At 42.5% G+C, this 18,453-nt stretch overlaps 1 protein-coding gene and 1 pseudogene across 1 annotated transcript in view; one reads left to right on the top strand and one right to left on the bottom strand.

The window, feature by feature from the left end:
- Positions 1-18,453, bottom strand: part of Sdk1 (sidekick cell adhesion molecule 1) — a 964,506-nt gene that overhangs the window by 689,530 nt on the left and 256,523 nt on the right. The window lies entirely within an intron of this gene.
- Positions 11,942-12,746, top strand: LOC143437447 (large ribosomal subunit protein eL8 pseudogene; annotated as a pseudogene).

Below are 18,453 nucleotides of genomic sequence, written 5' to 3'. Positions count from 1 at the left end.
ACTCGGGAAGTACACATTTCATGGCCTTCAGAATGAGTCCAGTAAATTCCAGATTCTATCAAAGACACACATACATGAAAGATAGCTGGAGATAAGAGCCAGCCTCCATGCTGCATGGCTCTTACACTTTAAAATACACGGTCCTTCCACCAGCTAGATAAGGAGGTGACAGAAGCCATAAAGAGCAGGCTCTATGGAGAATGTCACTTGCTTAGAGACAAGGAAGGAGAAGCAGCTCACAAACCCACGGGTGACAAATGGACACTCCAAAAATAAAGCCTGTCATTGTCCCACATGCGCTGTCTCAGCACGCAACTCTGATTAATACTACGCAAGGTGATGTTTGGGCTAAGGAAGAGATGTTTTCTTCATGAGATCATTAACTATCGACATGTACATGTGTAATGAAAACAAACCATTACATTGAGATCTCATGGGAAGTCCTAACTTGTGCTGCGAAGTTACACAAAGGTACTCTGGTTAACAGCAGACATGGTATTTCCATGAGATGACAAAACCCAAATATTCCTACGATGCAGTGTGGTGTGAGCGCATCAGAGCTCAACCCTCATGTACTTGTACTTGTGGTGATATCATGAAAAGAACTGATTGACCCATCGGACACATAAAGGCACAGGCCATACAACAATGGTCACAGTTGATAATGATAAGAAGTGTTTTTATTGGGTTTTGTATTTACTACTCCATGATTTTATAATTTACTTTAGCATATACCCTGCTTTAAAACAGTTTACCAGAAAAGGCCAATACTGTGTGATGCACTTGCTGAATAAGGATGAGGACCTGAGTTCAAGTCCCCAGGACTCACACAAAAGCTGGATGCAGTAGCATGGATCTGATGTTTGCTCTTATGATGATATGGGAGGTAAAACATGACCATCTAACATGTGTGTGCTTGCATTCATGTATGCATACATCATATGCACAAACACATACACATATACACACACAGATCAATAAAATAAAACTTGATACACTTACCATAAGACAGTGCACCCCATTACCCCAGAGCGGCCAGTTACGTATGAGATCTACAATCTGACATGATCTAGACACCAGGTCAGGGACAGATTTGCATTGTCCAAGTTTGCATAAGAACACTGGGATGTTCCCATAACAATGACATCACCTAGAATTGCATTTCTCAGAACACAACTCCGTCATCGGCTGACATCTAACCATCATTAAAAACCTGCCAATATGCACAGCACATGGGGTCAGGTAGAATTTCTTTATGGCAAACGATAGTTTATTTTGAAGAGAAAAATAGAGAGGAACAAAATGTAGCGAGAGGATAAAACCACCAAGGTGGCATGGCCTTTCTGAAGAGCAGTTTGGATGCTCATATCTTTAAAAAGACAAATGACCTCAGACTTAGCCTCTTCATTCCTATGACCTTACTAAAAGGAATTCATGAATTTGCACATCAGTGTAGACGTAAGTATGTTTATTAAATGACTGTTTATAGTGACAAGAGAACAACCATATGTTAGCAACCGTGTCTCCTCTCTCCTTCTGGGAACCATCCACGGACATTTAAACTGAGCACACTGGCTTCAGGCAAGACAGACCTGGGTTTAATTCTACTTCAATGTTCTAACATAGTTTAGAACATTTTGAATAAGTTACATGAAGTTAATCCTTAGATATGGGTTTCTTCCAGATGTACATTCAGTCATATCAATGGCAGATAGAATAAGTCACCATTTACAAGAAGACATGTATCAACTTTATCATGTCAGACTTTTACAAACACATATATCCTTGATCTATCCAACTAATCCATTTAAGTACTAATGCACAGGGCTTGACTATGGTGAATTTACAGTGCACAGGACATTGTTAATAATTGTCTCATACTATGGTTTTCTAGAAGTTGGGAGTTGATTCTTGGATTTATTTTTCCATTAGTACTTGGGAAGCAAGACGAGGTATATTTGGGGCTGAGGAAATGGCCCGACTCGTAATGTCTACATAAGCATGAGGAAGGACCTGCGTTTTATCCATGAAGCCCACCAAACAAAAATAGAGAATGTTGGTTGGGGGGACTTGTAATCCCAGATCTGGGGAGGCAAAGACAGCAAGAGCTTTAGTTTAGACAGGCTTCAACAACCTGCAAAGAACCCACCACTCCCCAGTAACACCACCCTCAGCACAAAGCCTTTAACACAGCCTTGTAGAGGATTACATTTTGGATGCCAAGAATCTAAGCAGAATCCATATTGTATGTATTGGGGAAAATAATATATTTAAAAATGCTATCTACTGACAGTAGGCTTGGGTCATTTTAATCATAATAATAAACTGCATACATGGTTTCATTTCACAGGCCAGAGCTCAAAATATCACCTGGATATTGTCTTTGCCCCCACCCAAAATTTAAATATTTCAATTTATTATCAAAAATAATTATTTGCCTGGAGTAGGAGTGCAAGCTTTTTATCCCAGCACTCAGTAGGCAGAGGCAAGAGGATTTCTGTGAGTCTGAAGCCAGTCTAATCTACATGGTTCCAGGCCAACCAGAACTATACAAGGAGACCCTGTGCCAAAACCAAAAATATTTATCACATAATTTGCCATGACCTATACAATGAATTCATATTTTTATCCAAGTCAATTATAATAATTATGACTATTAAACCATAATCTTTAATGTTAAATAGCTGGTATGAAAGCATTAATGTCAGGGGATGTAACTTACTGGCAAATGTTTGCTTGACGTGTGTGAAGCTCTGAATGTGATCCCTGACATGGGGAAAAACACTTCAAATAGAGTAAAAATATTATCATTTTGTGTCCAATATTAATTTCTAGACCTAATATTAAGCACAATTTTAAAACATTAGGGGTAAATGATAATAATAGCTATCTGAGATGCTAAGAATAGAGACAGCCACATGCCTGACCTTCTACTGCTGGACAGCTGTGAACAAGCTGCACTGCCAAGTCTCGGATGGCTTCCTCATCCCTTGTCTGTAAACCTGAACAGTATAGAAAGATGACTTCATGCATATTTCTGACACTCATATCATGATAGCGTATCTTTGTTGAGAGCATGACTTTAAAAACAGAGGCAATGAATAATTTTATGCTCTTCCCTTTATAAACCTGTAAGAGGTCAGCAACCTGGAATCTCAGAAGAGAGAAGCATTTCTCAAAACGCCCTACCATTACTGTGGTGCAGATTTCAGGTTCTGCCATGAAGAACAGCCAAGTCTTCCCGTAAAGACAGAGAGCCCACTCCAAGCCACCCATCCTCTTCCTTCACACCTGCCTCCCTGGCCAGTGAAGTCTCTGCTTTATGTGTGCCATCTTCCATCATCTTACCATGACCATGCTGAAGGTCAAACAACGGTCTGTGTTGCACAGTCAGTATGGTATTGAAAGACATCCGACAGAGAGAGCAGGTCTTAGAAACAGCACCAGTATATATTATTCTATCTCTCTGGTGACTGGCCTTAGAGAAACAAGAGGATTCCAACGGCTGAGCCACTGGCCCCTGCAAGTGATGGAGCAGCTTCCTGGAGACCCAAAACCAGCACAGCAGTGCTTGCTATTTCTATATCCGTTCTTACACACCCTTGCTTGCCAAAGTGTGATCTCCACATCAGCAGTACAGTCTACCTCAGAAAACAAGTTAGGAATTTAAACTCTCAGGCTTGGTCCTGGATTTACCGAACCAGAATCTCTATGAGTAACACTGACACACCTCAATTGTGAGAGCCACACCACGAGGACTAAAATTTAAATGATAGCTGGGGACATAGCTCACTTAGGAAAGTTTTGTCAAACAAACATGAGGAACTGAGTCCGATCCCCAGGACCTACATAAAAGCTAGATATGGCGGCACATATCTGTAACCAAGCAGTGGAGCGGCAATAAAAAGGGGGGCCTGAGGCTTGCTGGTCAACCAGCCTGGTTAAAGCTCCAGGTTCAGGGAGACTCTGTCTCAAAAAACAAGTTAGAGATCACTGACCCCTACCTACTCCCACATAGGTACACAAACACATGTGTATATGCAAAGTTAAGTCATCTGTTTATGTTCTGAAACTTCCTGATGATGAAAAAGTGCAGATAAGGCTACGAATGAGGGATGTAGAGAGATGATTTAGAGTGTCAGAGCACTGACTGCTCTCCCGAAGAACCTGAATTCAATTCCCAGCATCCATATGATGACTAGCAATCTTTTAACCCTCCAATTCCAGGGTATCCAGCCCCTTCTTTTTGGTCTCAAAGGCACCAGGCACTCATATGGTTCACAGATATATATGCAGACAAAAGATTCATATGCATGAATTATGTTTAATTGAGAGAGAATATGAATGAGTTGTTACGTCATTAAGTGACTCTATCAGAGTCATTCATACAGTCTTCCTTCTCTGACTGCAATGAGTACACTCTGTTCAGAAGCTATGGACCATGTTCCTCTTGCACATTTCTGACCTTACTGCTGCCCTATATCCTCCTAGCTGGCCTCCGACATTAACAAAGTGGCCATAAGGAATCTCAGGAATGCCATCTTGCTTCAGCAGCAGCTACCAGCACTGACCCCCAGTGCCCAGCTTCTTCCTTGTGAAGTGCTGAGCCCTGCAAAGAGAGCTACCACCGGCACATGGGCACCAGAAGAGAGGGCTGTCAACTGGTATCCAGCCATAAATCAATAACCACATTATGCCTTCAAACTCTATGCGGGTTACTTGGTACACAGCAATGACCTCTGACCTAAAGAAATTCACATGGGTGGGAAAGAGACACACAACTAAGTAAAATGTGAATGACACCCTTAAGATAAAAACTGGACCTTCTGGACACGTGCAGCTATGCAAGACACTACTGTCCATGCCATGCTGTGGCGTGGACAATCTCACATCATTGTTTCCTCTACCTAAATTTTCACTATCATCTTGGCTAAAGTTGGTCACTAACAGTTGGCCATATTACATGAGGTGAAAGATTTGTTTGACTGACTGTCATTCTAATTCACTGATCGATCCTGGGAAACTTCTCTACTTCCTACTAATGTGTGTGTGTGTGTGTGTGTGTGTGTGTGTGTGTGTGTGTGTGTGTGCATATAAGTGTGTACATGTATATATATACATACACACACACACACACATATGTGTGTGTGTGTGTGTGTGTGTGTTGTCATGCTGGTACTTGTGCAGACCACAGGCTGATGTCAGAGCATTCTCTCTCTCTCTCTCTCTCTCTCTCTCTCTCTCTCTCTCTCTCTCTCTCTCCCACTCTCCCCTCCTTCTCTCTCCATATTTTTTAAAGACAGAGTTGCTCACTGACCCTAGAGCTCACATTCAGGCTAGGCAGACTGGCCAGTAAGTCCCTGGAACCTGACTCTCTGTCTTCAGCATCTGGGTTCCAGACATGCAGGGTTATGACCTTTCTTATACATGGCTGCTTAAGATCCACACTTTAGGGCTTCATGCTTGCACAGTAAGCACTCTGTCCCCTGGGTCATTGTCTAAGCACCCTCTCTCCCATACCTCCCCCTATCCCTTAACATTTTTACACCAACTGTCACTCCTATTCTGCACAGTGATGAAATGTTCCAAACAACAGCCTGTTAGCTATCTTTTCAAACCTCTTCCATGGGTAGCTTCAGTTAGAAGATGCTCTCTGAGATGCATGGTGTCAACCATGCAGAACTCCACATCCACCAGTTCTCCTAGCTGAGCCCAGCTAGGACCATGTGCACCAGCTCCTCAGTTCCAGTAGCCAGTGGGTTTAGGATTTTACAAGCTAAGTAGACACATATGCATATGCAGGTATGTCCACCACAACAGAGAGCTACCTGATAGTTAGCATCGGCAGCTGAGAAGCAAGCTGTTCCATCAGCCTCAGCCCTGAGTGACTTCAAAGAGCAGGAACTCTCTGCCCAGCCCACATCACATACATTTGAACCTTAAGTATGACACTGATTTGTTTTCTGCCACTGAGGGTTTGTGCTAATGGCCACTGTAGTATCACCTAGATTCTTTGAATTCTGACTAGATTCACAGAGGAACAGGAAGCCAGATGAGACATTTATGTTTGTGTTGAACTTCTAGAGGCTAAAATGCCAAATTCAGGAACAGCTGCCCAGGGAACATCAGCAAACACCACATGTCCCAACTGAGGAAAAAAACAACCAGTGATGGGCCACACCCCATTTAAGCACCTGTTTAACCAAGTTATATGGTCAGATTCTTAATGTAACATTCTCTGTCCACCTCAAACTGCTTTGAAGGGTGCTAGAGGCTACCCCACACTGCCTTGAGGGCTGCTGGATCCCCACTTCCCACTCCACTTATTCAGACAAAATATTTCTTCACCAAACTAAGTTGTACGGGGAAAATGCCTTTTAAATTATTTTGGCAGTTATAAACTATTGGGAACCAGGATGGATACATATGGTCTCTGGAAAGTGAAGGATTCTTACTGAACTATCCTAGAAAATTTATAAGCAGTCAAGCGTGTCTCCGCAGGCATTTAAAGATGAAATTGATGCTATAAAGGCCACATAGTCAAAAGCATTTACCAGAGAAAAAAGCCTTTGGCCAAGGATAACACAATTTATGAGGAAAATAATTCAAATATGAAAACTATCCAATTGTTATGGTTGGGGAATGAATTAAATGGGCTGAACAGTAGCAGAGACGGCTACTAATAATAATCTACAAGTAAGGAAATGATGGTTTTTCAAAAGCAATGCCGGGTCTTCATGATAAAAACAGAATGCCACTGTAGAGTTTATTAGAAGGTAAGCCAGCAAGTGAGTCTTCTAAAGTTAACTCAGAAGCTAATGTGCTCAGATCATGCTCGAATACAGAGCACACTGGAAGTGAAGGCCAGGGAACTCCTGTCCACGGCCACAAATGTGTCCCATGCAAACCCAGGGCTCTGCTACCAAACAGCCTGTTGCAGGCAGGAAGTGAGCAAACAGACTTTTACCCTCCATGACCCGCCTCTGAGGAACACTGTTACATTCACTACCCATTACAAAACAGTGACTTCCAGAAGGACAGCACCATCAAATGCAGATGACAAGACAGCAAGTCCTCTTGTTCATACATAGCAGGAGTGGCTGCTGCTAGGGCCAGACCTGGCACCTTGCTCTCTCTTCTCACTGCAGATGTAATGATATGTTCACAAAAGAGCAGTTCTTACCTGGAGTGGGACTTGGCCAGGAGAATGGGGACCTTCTCCTAAGGTGGCACCTCAATTTTGCTTGCTATAGACAGGAACATCATTTTGTTTGTTTCTAACATTACAATGCCCTGGCATAAGCACAGTGGACCAGGGGATACCTGAGAAGCAACTTGGGAACACACAGAGGAATCACACCTCAGATTCTCCAGGCCTGGGGTGGGCAATTGCAGTGGCGACCTTGCAAAAAAAAAAAAAAAACAAAAAAAACAAACCTTCAAGGTGTTGCTTGACACTGGGCAGTGATTGAGGGAAACCAGGAGGCCTTCAGCAAGGTCCTTCTGGCCTCCAGTTTCCTGGTCCGCTTTCTGGGAAGCTTCTGAAGTGGAGTAAATCGGTTTGTACTGGCCTCCTCAGAAGTCCGACTTTGATGTTTTCCTCTCATTTCTCTACTAAGCTTGACAAGAGGTCCCTTTGAGAACTTGTGTCATCTATGAAGAACTTTCTAGTAGCCCAAGCGGAAAAATTCCTCACCGTTTCTTAAGGACTTATGGTACAGACAATCAGACAATAGCTACTTTAAGGGATTTCCATTCAGTCAGGTCTCTTTTATTTTAATACTGTTAAATACTTTGTGTGTATTGCACACACACATGTGGGTATACATATTTGCATGTGCTTGGAGCAGGTACACGTTTGTACACCTGCAGAGGTCTGAAGTTGACATCGGATTTCTTTCTGAACCAGTCTCTGTTTTATTCACTGAAGATGATGCTCTCGGTGAGCCTGGTCCTCAACAATTCTGGCTAGTCCATTCTCTTCCTTGCCCTAGAGACCCACTCTCCAGTCCTCACCTGTCGCTCCTGCCTGGCTTCTGTCTAAACCCTGGTCCTCACTCCTGTGTGGCAAGTGCATTATTCTCAGAGACATCTTCCTGGTCCCCTGTTAAGCATTTTTAATTAATAAAAATACATGTCTCTAAGCATCTCTAATGCTAGCCTACCAAATGCCAGCAGGGGAACCAGTTGAGCACGCAGAGTCTCCTATTCAGACACAATTCGGAATGTCTCCCTGAGGTGTGGGCCCTGTTGGAGAGGACAGGAGAGGAAAAGAGAGTAGGAGCAGCCTTCATGAAGCAAAGGACCACAGTCCAACCTTTCATCGAGCAGTCATTGAGAAGGTGCTTTCAGACTCACCATGGGACCTTTACAACACCGCTACTGGGGAGAATGACCATGTTCTAAGTTGTGACATCTTACACCATCAGGGTTATTAGACCTGAGATCTGTGGTTTGCCCCCATGGCACACCTAACTCTACAAATCCAGGCTTTGGCACAGAGAGCTACCTCCTGTCAGTCTAAATAAAAATGCTTACAACTTAGGTTGATGTCTGGCTTCTTATTTGATGTTAAAATGTATTTTATTTTTTAATATTTTAAGGATTTAAGGTTTTTATTTGTATGTGTGTGTATCTCTGTGTGCACATGTGCCACCTGTGGAGCCCAGAAGAGAGTGGTAGGTACCCTGGGGTTGGAGTTCTGGGAGCTTGAAAGCTGTCAGATGTGTGTGCTTGGAACCAACTTGACAAGAGTAGCCAGTGTTTAGCTGCTGAGCCTTGTCTCTAGACTTACCCCCAATATTTATTTTTTAAATGAATACAAAAAATCTTAAAATATGTGTTAAAAGTTTAATTAATTAGTTTACAAAGGCTAAACTGTATATCTAGCCTCTCATTAAGGATACTATTGTGCATTTTTTTTTTTAGTTATGTAATGACAACACATGCAGACATTTGTTTTTATTACTATCAAGCTTAATGGTCTTTTAATAACTCCCTGGGTTAATACTTTATTTTCCTAAATCATCCATTGGGTGATGCCCATCCTAGTAGATGTTTATAATCAAATCTAACAGCCATTTGTGGAAATGGCTAAATTCAGACTAGTGGTATACACTCTGGAAAGCTCAGTTTTGTGGAAAAGAGAGGGAAACATCAAAAATATCAATGGGGATATTGAGCTACCTCATCTAATTAAGTATTTGTCATGCAAGCATGAAGACTGAGTTTGGATCACAAGTACTAACACAAAAGTTGGGTATGGTGATATGTATCTGTGACCTCAGAACTGGGAGAGAAAAGACAGGGCCACCCTGGAACTTAATGACCTACCAACCTAGCAAAATAGGTGAGTTCTAGGTTCACTGAGAGACCCTGCCTCAAAAAATACAATGGAGAGTGCCTGCAGGAAAGACATGACTTTGACCTCTGCTTTCCACATACCTGCACACACAAGTGAACAGACACAGGAATGTATACACCTTTATATATGACACGCGCATAACAATGTCGCTAAGTGTTATAGCCAGGATACCTGCAAAGAGTTGAGAGATGAGTGACGAAGACAGATTAGACGGAGAAAGGCTGGGGATGGATGCAGCTTTCCAGGCCGATGCAAACACTTACAAAGGGTGTGAAAGCATCCCAGTGCGCAGGCACTCAATGGCTCTGAGATTCCTCACTTCAGCATAGCAGTGCAAACAGGTCATCTGCACGACTTTGAGCATATGGAAGCGCAGGGATAGAACACAGTAAGTGACTTCTGTCTGTCCTACTAAACAACTCCTAATTCAGTGAAACAGAGTAAGAATCATGTTTAATTGAGTACAAGCTTTCAACAAGTAACAGAAAACCGAAACATACTCTACAGATTCAATGCTTTATTCCTTAAGCTATACCTAGTTACCACCAAGGGTCTACTTTGCTCATTTTTTTAAACCTAACCAAACAAACAAAATACAGTTAAATGGAAACAATTTTGTCAAACCTGAGAGACTCTGGAAATCTGTTCTTTGGTATTTAGCATGACAGGAATTAGCACTGGGATTGTAAGTGGGCTTCCCTCCAGTCAAACAAAACCTCCTGGAAAGGGATCTGCTGTCAGAACTTCTGCCTGGCAGACAAGACAAAGTCTGTTCCATCATGTAGAAGCTCTAAAAATAGTGATTTCTTTCTGTTTCGGTTAAATTCTTTGCAAACTTCCAGTACTCATTTAAAGGATTTTTTTTTATTATAGATGCAAGCATGATGGTTTGCAAGAAAAAATAATACTAATGTCAGGCTGGGTTATTAGCTCAGTTGGTAGTGTGCACTTGCCTGGCAGGCAGGAAGCCCTGGGTGTCATCCCAAGTGCCACATACTTCAGGTGTGATGGTACATGCTTGTGATCCCAGGACTCAAGAGGCTGACACAGGAGGATCAGAAGTTCAGGGTCATCCTAGACTACACATAGTTCAGTCCTAGCCTGGGCTAAATGAGACTCTGTTTAAAACATGTGTGTGTGTGTGTGTGTGTGTGTGTGTGTGTGTGTGTGTGTGTGTGTATGAGCTAGCCTCCTTTCTTTCCAGAGTTTGAAGATATCAAATTTAAAAAAAAAAAAAAAATCCCCAAAACACATAAATAACAGCAGTGCAGGCCCTGTGTGATGGCAGTTGGGAGCCAGGTACACAATGTGATACGGATTGCCTTCTTCCATGAGATCACCGTGTACTTGAGTTTCCCGGCCTCTGCACAGCAGACATCACAGCAGACATCCATCACTGCTGCCCAGAGTTCCCGAATGCCTTGTCAGACTCAGACCCACTGCACTCTCCAAGCTCTTAAACTTCCCTGCCCTCATCTTAGAGGAAGGTTCCCTGTGTTTGGGACCTCTTTTTGTTTTGTCTCAAAGAAGCCACAATGTGGGTCAGTCTACTGACCAAACGTATTTGTATGTACCCTTTCTTTGTCCCTTAAAACATCATAAATCAGAATTTTAATATTAGATATTCCATGTAACTCTCCAATATCTTGCTTAAGATATGAAAGGGGAAGAGGGCTTGTGGCAGCTGAACAGCAAAGGCCCCAGGAGACGAGACATGTGTCTTCCACTCTGCCACTCTCAGCACACATGCTGAGGCCAAATTACAGTGCCATTCATCATCCTGGAGTGTGTGCCTGTCATTCACCTATTAGGCTCCTGTGTGCACCGAGTTGGTCAGTCGTGAAATGTATGCAGAACTCTTCCTAATCTCATTGGTTCCCACACCACACCTGGACATGTGCGATCACCATAGTGATTTGTTGAGTCATTCATTCTACATTCTCGCACTGAGCACATATTGCATACCATGAATTATATCAGGGTCTGAGGACAGTGAGATGTGACCCTGCTCTGAAGTGAGTCCAGAAAGTCCATCAATCTCCACTGACTTCTGACCAGAGTCTTACAGAGGGAATCTCATCCCCGAAGGTTGCTTCAAAACTGATGCAAATATCACTGATCATGCCTAAAACTCCTTCATCTTAAAACTCACTCTGCTTTTACCCTACCCAGAGAGAAAAAGCAGGACTTCATAGCCCTTCTTTCAGTTGTCCACTGAAATCTCACAAAATAGTTACATAATAATAATAATATATTGATATATTAATATAATGATATATTTATTATGTTAATAATATTATTATTTCTGAGACAGGGCTTCATGTATTCCGGGCTGAACTCAAATTTCACTAAGTAGCCAAGGAGTACCTGAAACTACTGATTTCCTGCCTTCTAATCCTAAGTGCTAGTATTATAGATAAATGACACCAAGTCTGGTTTATGTGATACTGGGGATGAAACCCAAGGCTTTGTGAATGCTATGCACTCTACCAACCAATATTTCCATCACTTAAATAGTCATTTAAAACCACTTACTTATCACCCACAATTCCCTCTTCTTTATCTTTCCTCCAGCTGAGCAAGATGCCCAAAGGAAAGAAGGCCGAGGGGAAGAAGGTGGCCCCAGCACCTGCTGTCGTCAAGAAACAGGAGGCCAAAATGGTAGTCGATCCTTTGTTCAAGAAAAGGCCCAAGGACTTCGGTATTGGGCAGTGCATCCAGCCCAAAAGAGATCTAACACGCTGCGTCAAATGGCCCCGATACATCAGGCTGCAGTGGCAAAGAGCCATCCTCTATAAGCGGCTCAAAGTACCTCCTGCCATTAACCAGTTCACCCAGGCCCTGGACAGGCAAACAGCTACTCAGCTGCTTAAGCTTGCCCACAAGTACAGGCCAGAGACAAAGCAAGTGAAGAAGCAAAGGCTACTGGCCCGTGCTGAGAAGAAAGCTGCTGGCAAAGGGGACGTCCCAACTAAGAGACCACCTGTCTTCTGAGCAGGAGTCAATACAGTCACCACCTTGGTGGGGAACAAGAAGGCTCAGCTGGTGGTGATTGCCCATGATGTAGACCCCATTAAGCTGGTGGTTTTCCTGCCTGCCCTGTGTCGAAAGATGGGGGTACCCAACTGCATCATCAAGGGAAAGGCCAGGCTGGGGCGCCTGGTCCACAGGAAGACATGCACCACTGTTGCAGTCACACAGGTTAACTCAGAAGACAAGGGTGCTCTGGCTAAGCTGGTGGAAGCTATTAGGACCAATCGTAATGACAGATATGATGAGATTCACCGCCACTGGGGAGGCAATGTCCTGGGTGCTGTCTGTGGCTCGCATTGCCAAGCTGGAAAAGGCGAAGGCTAAAGAACTCGCCACAAAACTGGATTAAATTTACACTAAGTTTTCTGTACATAAATATAATTACAAAAAATTTTAAAAACCCATGTGTGCATACATATATATCCTATCTTTGAAATAATGTTAAAACAGAAACAGTCATATTTATCTTTAATAAACACAAGCAAGAGGGTGCTTCAGGCTACCCTGAGATGCTACCAGTAAATCCCCATCAGGAATTTTTCTCATCTTCATAGTGGTAGAGGAAGTACTGAGTAAAGCTGAACTAGTCAGTGGTAAGTGGGGAAAGCTGTCAAAGAGAAGAACAAGAATAGGAAAGAGAATCCAACAAACAGTATCCAAGAAAACCCCTTATACCTTCCATGCCTAAACTATCAACTCAAGCTGTAGTCTAAGCGTGCTTTTGTGTGTGCCTTTCTTGTGAGCGCTGTCTTAATTATGATTTCTAATACCACAGAGAAATACCATAACCAAAAGAAACATAGGGAAAGGGGGTTTATTTTGCTTATACTTTCACATAGCAGTCTATCATCAAAGTAAGTCAGAATAGAGACCTAGAGGCAGGAGCTAATCAAAGGCCATGGGGGAGTGATGCTTACTAGCTAGATCTGCATCACTTGCAGGACTACCTGGTAAGGAGTGGCACTGCCCACAGTGGGCAGGACAATCACACATCAATCACTAATTAAAAAATGACCCACAAACTTGACCACAGGCAAATCTTAGAGAAGCATTTTTTTTCCTTAACTGATAGTCCCTCTCCCCAAGTGACTCTAGCTTATATGGAGTTGACATAAAGAAGCCAACACAACCTCAGTGGCCATAACATGTTATCCAGGCTCTGAAGTGAAGACCTCTAGGTCCCACCTGAATGGAATCCTCTGTCTTCCTTCTACTTCTGTGGCCTTCTGGGTGGGGTAGGGAGTGATAACTGAAGACTCGAAAAGGCCAAAACAAGTGCCTCCAAGGAGACCATGCAACTTCTCCAGCTTCCACATGTAGAGGAATAAAATGTGAATTCCTTAGCAGGACACCCAAGGTCCTTCACAGTCCGGATCAACCAACCATCTCAACCATATCATAGCAGATCTGCTTTACTGAGAAAGGTAGTGTGCAGCTCTCAGAACAACAGGAAGAGGCTTGGGGTCAAAATAACATCTATTTACATCATATTATAGAATATGCAAACTTACTTCTAAACTTTCCTCACAATTAAAATAAGGGAACTTATCAATGCGGTCTGTTTAATTTTATTTTAAAACTTAATTGAGGCATGGTCTCTTATAGCCCAGGATGGTCTCAAACTGATCACGTAAGTGGGAATTACACGCTAGTCTCTCAATTCTCCTGTCTGCACACACTCCATAACCATAGCACAAGGATTACAGGTATTCACCACCACGTCAGATTCATGTGGCTGAGCATGAGCCCAGGGCTTCCTGAATGCTAAGAAGATCTCTGACAACTGAGCCACAGCACCAGCCCTGGGGTTTCCCTTTAAGAGTAAAGGATGCACAGGGGCCAGCGACATGACACCTGTGAGTCATCACAGAGGTAAGCAGTGGGATAGGCTGACCCCAGGAGCAGGATGCTCCAGAGCTGGGAGAGAGGAAAACAAACAGCCACGCGGACTTAAGATGTTCATGCCATCTGTCCGAATCAAGGTTTAGGATTAGACAGGAGGTTCAGTCACTGCTGTGATGAGGATGGTCCCCCCAGACCACCCAGAGACTACCCTACCCCTCTCCACAGGCCTTGCAGTCCGACTCCACAGAGTAGGCTCTAGATCAGTCATCCCTAGGATGTCACCCCAATCAGACACATGGCTGTTGGCAACCACACTGTCACCCTTGCAGCAGAAGACCAAACGTATCTATAGCAAATCAAACATTGCCAAGATCCTCATTCCTCTAGGGCTCAGGGTCAGCTGCTGGGGAGATGGACACTGCGGCTGCTTCAGCAGTATCAGAGCAAAACAAACTTGCAGTTTTATCTAGGGAGGAGGCAACAAATCCGGACCACCTTTCATGATGCTGAAGTGGGAGACACAGAATGAACGAGATGCAAGTCCCTCAGCAGTACATCTCATGAGCTTCACCCTCACATCCGTTTCTTTCCGTTTCCATGAATCAGGAATTCCTGAATATAGCGTGCTAGAATTCAGGAACAGAGCTGGAAGCCACACAGACCCAAGACTCAGGCTCCGTTCTCTCCCTACTCTGTGACACTAAACCAGCTGCTTAAACATTAAGGCAGAGACATACTGTGGGTATGCTAAAATCTATAGTGAAGACACAGAGGCAGCAACAAAGGTTTACAAGCTTACAGGAGCTGTGGCTTCATTTACAGGACACTGCAAAGAGAAGAAATGAGTCCAGGGTGACAGCAGACCAACGATTGCTGGGGTGGAGTGAAGGAACTGATTCCAAAGGGACTCCAGCAGTTTTATGGTCAGATGATTAGACTGCTCTGTTTTGAAGGCAGTGGGTTAAAAATCTCATTAAAGGATATAGTTAAAATCTGTGCATTTTATTGTATGTAAATTATACTTCAATTAAAAAAATAAAGAGACTGAGAAAAATAACAATAAAATATTTTAATGAGGTGTAATTTAATAGTCAATAAAGAATATGATTTTATAATTCAATTAAGTAAGTATTGATTGATAGTTCCTTCATAACAGCACAATACTTTCTACTAAAGTAGATTTTTCCCAATGAAATGTCAATTGTTAAAAATAAAAAATAAGTGAAAAAGTAAAAACAAGCAAACAATCAAAAAAAACAAAAAAACAAAAAAACAAAAAAACCTCACAAAACCTCCTCAGCTTCACTATCTGATACGAACGAATGCTGCTAGTCCTTTGTGTTATTGACTTCTGGGTATTTTTCTACACATAGATTTTTGTTTTAAATTACTCTACTAACTCAAACATGCAGAGGGAAACATTAAGAATTAATTTAAAAGATGAAGAATTAAAACTTAAATTCCTAACTAATTTATAAGTTACAGCTACTAGACATTGATTAAAAGTAAGTATTTTCAGAGCATGGCATATGACTTTGAGTCTAAAATGCAAGGAAAAGTATGCACTGTGGAACTCTCCTGGGCTGATGATTGACAGGTATACACATGCGCACATGCATGCATGGGGCAACTACTAGCTCTGACACGGGGACTGTGGTTTCCTTCAGTCTGCTTTGAGTGAAAGAAACTTTTATTTTTCATGACAATGTCCAAATTTCTAAGCATGGGTATATGTGTATTGTAGTTATATAAGTACATGAATATATACATACATATATAAGGTATATAGATTATTCATTATATAGATTTGAAATAAAGACCTAAATTGATGTATTTTGTCCTATAAGAAGGGAATATTGTAAATGGAGAAAATCTAATGGGCCACTTTGGCTCTTAGAACTGAGAAAACTTTCCACTAGAGATGTGAAAACACCTTCATGAGGTCACCTCACTAGCCAGTAGGGTGACTGACTGAGTCTGTATGGTGATTAAAGGTGCTCCATCCAGACACACCTACCATGAGGTACAAAATAATTAAATGCTACAAGTAAGCATGCAAGCCATAAACTTAAGAATGTAACATTCGACACTAAAGGAGCTCATTAGAATAACATACAAGTTATTTTAAAATTAAGCTAACAAATCAAAGGGACTATTTATACCGACCACAGTTTTCCATTGTCTTGATGTAATAAAGGGCTATCCACACTTAGCACAAACACTCTAGAGGAAATGAATGCACACACCCTTTGTGAGCTGCGATGGTTCTGGGATAAAGTGGTGCTTTAGTGTCTGAGCTGCATTTCTTCTTACCATCCCAGATGCTCAGCCCAGCAGGACCATGGTCATTAGAGTATGCTCTAATGCTCTGCATTGCTCCTTCTAAGTCAGCAGACCACTCTGTGTGCTGCCTGTTGACACTGTTACACTGGCTTAAAGCATTTCAATTATTTTTCTATGAAGTGGTTTTTCTACAAGTAAGTTTATGAATGAAGAGCATGACCCATTATCTAACCTAATTAAGAACCAGTAATGAAGAATCTCATAGGAGTTCTCCACCAGAGAGTAGCTCACAGTTCTACCAGAAGGAAAGTATGTTACCTTTTTTCTTTTGATATAAGCCAAATCTAGCCCCTATAACATGGTAAATTCTGGTAGAAAACTGGCTGTGCTTCTGAAAATGGAATCCTTGCTATTCAAATAGAGCAAGGGCTCTGCCCAATTCCTCCTCAAAGCCTCCACAACCAAACAGTGTAAAGAGATATTGCCCATGTTTAACACTAAAGCAATCCATGAGCTTTCAGAAGTGGCAAAGCCTCTGTGACAGTTCCAAGCAAGGACTCACATATTCTTAGCAGAATATACAAATAGCTTTTTAGTTTTGCTAGGTGACATGGGAGGAGAGACTTATCCTGAGAACAGACAGTGGGAGGACCCACTAACGCAAGGTGTTCATCTTTTTAAAACTTTTTTTTAAAAAAAAATGTACATCTATGCACTTATGCATATGTGCATGTGTGTGCACACATTTGTTTATGTGTATAAAGGAGAGCACACACAGGCACACACCAACACCCAAGTTAGAGGACAACGTATAGGAGTCAGTACTCTCCTTTGTGTGTCTGGGATCAAACTCAATCATCAGACTTAACAGAAAGTACCTGTATCAACTAAACAATCTCTCTGGTCCTGGATGATCCTCTCTCTCTCTCTCTCTCTCTCTCTCTCTCTCTCTCTCTCTCTCTCACACACACACACACACACACACACACAGCATATTGTTGACACCTACAATGAGTTCACAAAGGGACAATTGCTGACCTTTAGATGTCCAAGGGTATGCAACATGAAAAGCTGAGGCCAAAACAAGCGAGTCATGGAGCCCTAAGTAGAGGTAAAGATACCACCATATGCTTGCCAAGATGGCTAGCACCAATAAAGCTAAAGACACTAAGGGCTGGCACATGTGGACTAAAGTCCCTCTGCACACCTTGGTGAGGACGTAAAATGTGCCGACATTATGGAAAGCAGGAAGGCAGGTCTTCAAAAACAGCAGTCAGGTGACTATGTGGCCCGGCTTGGCAATGACTTGAAGGAACTGAATCAGAGCGTAAAAGAGATGTCACCATAGCCAGTGTTCACCACTGCATCTGCCACAACAGGTGCGCCTGAGTGCCCACTGTCAGAGGGGACAAAGAGAATAAGGTGTGTGCATGGTGGGATGTAAGCCAGGCTCTTAATTGGGAGGAAATCTAGCAGGGTATGCAAAGATAGGAGACACCAACGTCAATGGGCAGTACGTTAGGTGAAATGACCCAGCCACAGAGGACAGGCATTCAGGACTCTAAGAGATTCAACCACGGTCAAGCTCACAAAGAGGAATAACACATTCAGGCAGGGGCTGGGATAGGGTAAGCAGGAGACATACAGAAATACACACACACACACACACACACACACACACACACACACACACACGGTGTGTCCCAGATATCCGCTGTGTTGGCTAAAGTGGCACCCACCTCCTGTGCACTTAGTTTTCTTACCACAATATAAGAAAAATTATTCCAGAAAGTAGAAATGAGCATTGGAGAAAGCAGAAGGAAAAAAAATCCTAAACAATCTCAGCCAAGTAAGTACTGTTTGGCAGAAGAGGAATGGGTATCCAAGACATAGGTGATAGAAAAGAAGACATAAAATCAGGAGACTTG

The sequence above is a fragment of the Arvicanthis niloticus genome, chromosome 24, assembly GCF_011762505.2.
Source record: "Arvicanthis niloticus isolate mArvNil1 chromosome 24, mArvNil1.pat.X, whole genome shotgun sequence".
NCBI classification, from domain to species: domain Eukaryota; kingdom Metazoa; phylum Chordata; class Mammalia; order Rodentia; family Muridae; genus Arvicanthis; species Arvicanthis niloticus.
The sequence above is the reverse complement of the archived record's forward strand: the minus strand, read 5'-3'. Positions and strand labels throughout refer to the sequence as shown.